Source organism: Halictus rubicundus, chromosome 3 (assembly GCF_050948215.1).
Source record: "Halictus rubicundus isolate RS-2024b chromosome 3, iyHalRubi1_principal, whole genome shotgun sequence".
NCBI lineage: Eukaryota > Metazoa > Arthropoda > Insecta > Hymenoptera > Halictidae > Halictus > Halictus rubicundus.
In genome coordinates, this window is record NC_135151.1 from 2,696,885 (window position 1) to 2,704,513 (window position 7,629).

Consider the following 7,629-nt stretch of genomic DNA (forward strand, 5'->3'; position numbering starts at 1 on the left):
GTGCAAATATCATTAGTTAATTGCAGCAGAAAACGAACGGCCACTGATGAGTGCACTCCAACGAATACACGGGTCGCGGCCACTTGTAGCAAGCTATACAGGGTGGGTCATATGACGTTTACACCTGAAATGTCTTTGTTATTTTTAAAGACACGTCGAATGTCTTAAGGACGGACCCGGGATTCACATGATGCCATAAAATATGTTTATGTTACTTTTTAAAACTCCTTTTTCAACACCTACGATGATAGTCCCTTCCGTTAGGAATTCAGTGACTGACAGAGGAAACATATGTGACTTGTTGGTTGAAAATTTAAATTGTGATTCCTGTTGAAAAACAGTAAAAAGTCTTACGAAGTAATCCCGGTAGCTTTTAATCGAAATGGTAAGGTTTCGCAGCGAGCCAATTGCACGTGAATTCGTTCGACGACTTGGCACCGTTCTCGGTTGCGATGCAGTATTTCTAGAATTTTTTAAACGACCGTACGCCATTTCCCGGCCCGTTCTATTTACATATTTTATCATCGATCCCTTCGGATCACGAACGAATCTGCGTTCCGTCGATTCGTTCGCAGAGACACGTGAAGCGAGCGGGGTGGCGAAGATTATGCTTGAAGAGCCAAGGAGCCGTGACGAGAGGCTTAGGATAACACTTCGCCGAAAGTTCGTCCCTGGAAAATCGCTCCCTCCGCTTAGAACAGGCGGAGAAACTCGCGGTGGTTTTACGTTCGCCGATGAAAAATGATTGAAAAGAACGATGATCGAGATTCACGGAGAAAAACGCCCGGAACTTGGAAAGAAAGGGGAACGTGGTTTAAAGGGGGTGCGAGCGGGCCGAGGCTGGCGAACGGTGAAACATTTCGTGTCTAAAAACGATAGCGTGTGGAGGTTAACGGTTAAGTTATATACCTCTAGGGGAAGAAACCGGGGAGAACTGTGGGGCAAGTGGCTCGGAGAATCGGGGCTGCGTCAAACTTAGAAAATGGCACGGTTTAGGTGGCCGCGAGCGATCAACGAGCTGGCGGTTTTCGAGGGGGACCGGGATCCTCAAGGCTATGTATCCGTAGCATTAGTGCATCCTCCCCGCGATTTACAACGGAGATACGCTAAGCTTTTTCGCGGCAGAAAACCCGCAGAAATCCAGGCTCCTATCTCCCGGTGGAGAAGAATATATTAAACCTTTGCACTAAACTGAAATGTCACTTTTATGGGGACATGAATCTAGGGAGGACCTCGAGTGGCCCTTCCGTGAGGAGGCGGGCGGATTCTTGGTAATTGCGATGCTTGCAAGATCTAAAATCTTTGTTTTGTAATACGGAAGTTCGTTAATATCTTACGTTCGTTTATATCTTAAGCTCTTTTCTTATAGCGCACAGTGCGTTCACAATGGACAAAAATAGAAATATCAACTTTCATGTTGGTATTTAACCCATTTGCATCATAAGGAAATGAAAAGAAGGCCTTTATCACCAAACTTTTTTCAGCACTCCACAGAACTTCAGAACTTCATATTTCAGCATTATAAGAAAAAACAGAATTACTACTTTCATCTTCAACAACACCCTCCATTTCTATTTTTTAGCTAACGAATAATGATAGTGACCAACAAAGTTGAGCGTATGCATATGGCTCCTGTTGGAGTTTGTTGGTAAATTCAGCGTATGCTTTGGTGGAACAAATAAAATGTATATATTTGTGAATATAACAATCACACGTTACGCAATACTTAAGGTTATCAGCTTATGTCACGCAGACTATATTTCGTCGACTGTTCGTTCGCGACTACTCGCTCGCTCGAAAAAGGTTTTTCGCGTTACCCTGATCGCTCGCGCGATAGGCGCTCGCCCTAGCGTACCAGGACGCATCTCCTTGCGTCACACGGTATGCCCGCGAGTTTGAACTCACGCGGACTACAGCTCCGGTGATAGTGACCAGGTAAATTGAGCGTATATATACGCTAATGATGCAAATGGGTTAAGACCTTCATTGAAATATTCCGATATAGGATCTATTACAAAGGTAAGTAATGATCACACTACGGACTTTATGCATTTATGACAAAAATGTGTTGGTCAAATACAAAACTGTAAGCATTAAAAGAATTGAATGATGTTGACATATAATTCTCGACATATTAAAATTATTAGAAAAGGAAATACACTTTTATTATCTGTTGCCTACAATTGACTTGAACAATTTTTATTTTGCATAAATAACGATTATATCCATCATAGTCACTTCAGCGGTCAAGTATGGATATTGACTGTTTACAAGTTATTAATTGTGAGAATTTCAATCCAATAACTTATGTATGAATATCTAGAGAATTGAATGATTCAAAATCAGCTTGCGTCCGCGAAGAATCGGACAATTATACCGCAGCGTGGCCTTTAGAATCGGCGCTCAGGCAAAAGAATGAAGGCAGTAGTAATTAGGTCGATGGAAATCAATCGGTTCCCGGTGACCACGGCCGGCAGGAACTGCCGGACGGTGACGCGAGGAAAAAGGAAACGAATCGGTGATAAAATTCAGCTTCCGTGAGACGGGTTAGGAAAAGCGAAGCTGGCCGGATGGATCAAAAGAGAAACCGTTGGCTGAAAAGTTTCGGATTTGTGTGTCAGTGGGTCAATCGGGGCCACGAAGGAAAATCGTCCCCGTGGGAGAGACTGCGGCGGCGAAAACGAGAGGGAACAGAGGGAGAGACTCAAAGAGAGCTCGGCACGGTAAAAATAACAGGAAAGAGTCGGTGATAAAGGGTTAGGCAGGTGAAACGGGGATTGGGAACGCGACCGACTGTCGCGGACAGATTCTCAGATCGAATGAAATGGGAATGGCAGCAGCGGGTCGAAAACTGGTAAAACGACCTGTTGGCTGCCTTTGAACACCGTTGCACAACGGAACAAATGAACATTCTAGCTAGGAAAAGCTTATGAATCATGCTGTGTTACTCATAAGTAGCCTGCGGATTTTATGCGTTTATGATAAAAATTGGTAGGCGAAATTGAAAGCGATAGACAGACAAAAAATATTTAAGAATATCAATGCATTTTATGTTTCAGCTTATTAAAATCATTTTAAGAAGATTCAGGTTAGATTCGGTTTATGTTCGGCAAACAATTTTTATTTTCTATAAAGATCCGCAGTCTACTGATAAATCAACTGCGGATTTTGTGCGTCGATAGCAAAAATGAGTGGGCAAAATATAAAACAGTGAAAACTTCAGATGCGAAAGACTCTAGATAGAAAAAAGTAGGCGATAGAAAAAGATGGAAAACGGGTGATTATGGAGAAGATGAGAGGTAGAAAGTCCGTAGATAAGAATATAACAGAAACAGAAATATATTATAGTATGTATTATAGTTTTATATTATAGTATACAGGGTGTTCATTTGAAAAATTGCCAACCGAATATCTCGAAAAGTATGAAAGATATTAAAACAGTGTAAAACACGTGTCCAAGGATTTCGAGGGGGAAAGAGGAAACTTTGTTTTTTCAAATGGAAACCTATATTTTTTATTATGAGAACTTACTGTACGTAAAAAGGCCAGCAATATTCGTAGGATACCTTTTTTTATCTGCTTACTAGTTTCGGAGACATTTAAAGAGAAGTAGAGCGAGGCATATTATTGTATAAAATTCTTTGACGCAAATCGTGATGTTTTCCAGTTGTACTAGCACGTACCGTTTGAAAACAAAATTGTTCTCTATTGATCTCTCTATATCGTAGTGCAATTAATTGTATAAAATGGTGTATTCTTTAGAAGAACCAGTAGAAATAATTTTTATTTATAGAGCTGATGAGTGTGCTCGTCGAACTGCTGCTACGTTTAATGAGAGACATCCGGATACACATGTTTCTCATACGTACGTGTTACAACTAGTTACAAAGTTCAAGGAAACAGGATCGGTGACAAACTTAAAAAGAAACCAGCCAAAATTCATAAAAGCAGCTGATCAAATCGAAATTATAGGACAAGTTTCAATGGTAACTGGTGTATCTGTGGGATTTGTGCACAAATTACTTAAACATAACAAGTTTCATCCTTATAAAATGCAGTTGCATCAAAAGTTATTGGAAGATCACTTTGACAGGCGGAGTGAGTTTTGTGAGGAATTAACAAATATGATAAAATTCACTCCTAATCTAATTAAAAACATTTGTTTTGGTGACGAATGCACTTTCCATATAGAAAATCCATATCTTATTAGAGGAAGTAATACTCAATGTACGGAAAAAACAAACTTGACCTTCAAATGACTTTGAAAATGCCACCCAAATAAAAAACTGATACTCCCCCCCCCTTTTCACCCCTCGAAATCTTTCATACTTTTCGAGATATTCGGCTGGAAAATTTTCAAATTAACACCCTGCGTATTATAGCCCATTTATACAGGGTATTTCACCTAACTTGACCACCTTAAATATATCGCTTATTTTTATTAAAAAATATTCTGTTCGAAGGCGCCAATACGGTGATGGGCCGAATTTTTTTCTCAGGATCATTTTTTTCGAGATTTCATGGTCATCGTATTTTTTTTAAACAGGACTTCATATTTTCACTACGACAGTCTTATAGCTTATAAAAAAAAACGTATCCAACGAGGTGCAATATGTTGACCTTCGCGTGACCTTTAGCGAGGAACTTATGAAATGTTTTTCAGTACCTTCAGTACGCGTTCGGGGACGGTAAATGAAGGAATTTCAATTTCATTGAAACAGCGTACCGTGTAATTGTCCCTGGTGCTTGTAAGCAGACATTCGTATTCTCCTTTCATCGGTTGAAGTATGTTTACATGCATTATTATCAAAGCGATAATCTTAGCAGAAGATTATGGTCCACCGAGTTATTGACCCGTTCTTTATCGAAGGAACATTAAATGGCCGAAACTATGTAGATTTTTTAACAAATGAATTATCCATATTGCTAAAAGACGTTCCGTTACAATATCGGTCCAGGGTGTGGTTTCTGCATGACGGCTGTCCAGCTCATAATGCACTTGTCGCACGCAATGTATTAGACAGAATTTTTTCCGATCCTTGGATAGGACGTGGTACACGAATTGGCCAATACAGTTGGCCCAACGGTTGGCCAGCTCGATCGCCGGATCTTACGCCACTTGATTTCTTTTTGTGGGGACACCTAAAAAGTAAAGTTTACAATGATATTTCCACAACAGCAGAAAACATGCGACAAAGGGTTCTACATGAATGTAGATCAATTACTTTAAAATAACTTAAAAATGTACAGCAAGAATTTACTTACCGCCTCCAAAAATGTATTCAGGTTCATGGTGCACATTTTGAACACCTTCTAAAATAAAGATTTAACTTAAGGCTGTTTCAATGAAATTAAAATTCCTTCATTTACCGTCACCGAACGCGTACTGAAGTTACTGACAAACATTTCATAATTTCCTCGCTAAAGGTCACGTGAAGGTCAACATATTGCACCCCGTTGGATTCGTTTTTTTTTCATAAGCTATAAGACTGTTGTAGTGAAAATATGCAGTCCCATTGTTGGATTCCGGGTTTGGAAATCGAGTACAACAGTTTATAATAAAATCGAGAAGAGTTTTATTTAAGTGTATACACGGTGGCGAGTTTAAGGTACAGCGATGTAACCTTTTGCACTGAAATATGCAAGAAGAAGCTCTCATTCCGTTTTGACGGGCTGCTATACAGGGTGGCCCACATAACTCTGAACAGCTCAATATCTCGAAAACTATGCCATCGATTTTAAAGTTCTTAGCCTTAAATTGCATGGAACTGAAGGGCCTTTCTGACTACATAAACGTGAAGTGGCCTCCCTTCCCCTTTAACGGGGGAGGGGAGGTACCTTTGTAATTTTAAATGGAACCCCCTATAAAATGTTACATATTTAGATTCTACCGGAAAAAACAAGTCAATTTTGTCTGAAACATTTTTTTGTCAGATACTTCCATGATGAGATATAACAGTTTGAAGTTTCGAGTTGTAGGTACTTGAAGCGCTCGGAAATAGCGTTATGGAATTATACGCGCTTGAGTCCTTTGCTTATTCGTGAAGAAATAAAATGTACTTTAAATTAAATGTTCAAAATGTCCACCACGGGCTTGTAAACATTTATTTACTCGAAACATCAAAGTTGTTCTAACATTTTTTAACATTTCGGGAGTCACTGAAGCGCAAGCGTCACGTATTCTTTGTTTCATATCCTCTTTTGTCGTCGGTGGTTCAAACATAACTTTGTCCTTTACATATCCCCATAAGAAAAAATCTAATGGTGTTAGATCTGGGGATTGAGGAGGCCATTGACGAAGTCCCCCACGACTTATCCATTTGTTCCCAAATTTTTCGTTCGAAAATTGCCTGGTGATGATTGCAAAATGTGGAGTAGCGCCGTCTTGTTGGAACCACATTTCTCTTCTAACGTGCAGTGGCACATCTTCCAAAAGCGCAGGCAAATGATTTTTTAAGAAATCACAATAACTTGCAGATGTTACAGTTTCTTGAAAAAATAAGGTCCAATCACAAAATCTCCTATTAGGCCACACCAAACATTTAAAGACCATCGATGTTGAAAGGGAACACATCGCTTCCAATTTGGGTTTTCCACGGCCCAATAATGCAGATTATGTCTATTTACATGCCCTGAATTCATAAAAGTGGCCTCATCGGAAAAAAGTATTTTGCACAAAAAGTCGTTTTCCACAACACCCTGCAGCCACTCACAAAATCTTACGCGGTGATCGTAATCTGCTATCGAAAGCTCTTGTGATAAAACCATGTGATATGGATGATACTCTTGCCGTTTCAAAATTCGTTGAATTGATGAACGACTAATATGTGATGTTTGTGCAAGTGTACGTTGACTAATATGAGGATTTAATGTAATTGCAGCAAGAATACTGGCACTATTATTTTCATTAGTGACAGCTTTACTAAGCCGCTTTTCTAAATTATGAAATGTTTCTAAATTATGAAGCGCGTATAATTCCATAACGCTATTTCCGAGCGCTTCAAGTACCTATAACTCGAAAGTTCAAACTGTTATATCTCATCATGGAAGTATCTGACAAAAAAATGTTTCAGACAAAATTGACTTGTTTTTTCCGGTAGAATCTAAATATGTAACATTTTAAAGGGGGTTCCATTTAAAATTACAAAGGTACCTCCCCTCCCCCGTTAAAGGGGAAGGGAGGCCACTTCAAGAAAGGCCCTTCAGTTCCATGCAATTTAAGACTAAGAACTTTAAAATCGATGGCATAGTTTTCGAGATATTGAGCTGTTCAGAGTTATGTGGGCCACCCTGTATATGTATATGTAGTTTTTGAGAGGAAAATGTGGAAGGGAGTAGAAAAGGCTTGTTGTGGAAAGGATGACGTGGAAGAGACAAAGTCTAAGGGTCTGTTTGGTCCTGATGATTCAAGGGTTTTGGCTGACGTGTCTATGGCATGATTATCATGATGCGTTGGTGTTTAACTAGAGCCTAGGGTTATCGGGTATACAACACCATTAAAAAAAAATACGATGACCTTGAAATCTCGAAAAAAATGATTTTGAGAAAAAAATTCGGTCCATCACCGTATTGGCGCCTTCGAACAGAATATTTTCTCCCCCTGAAATTTTTTCTATTATACAAAATAAG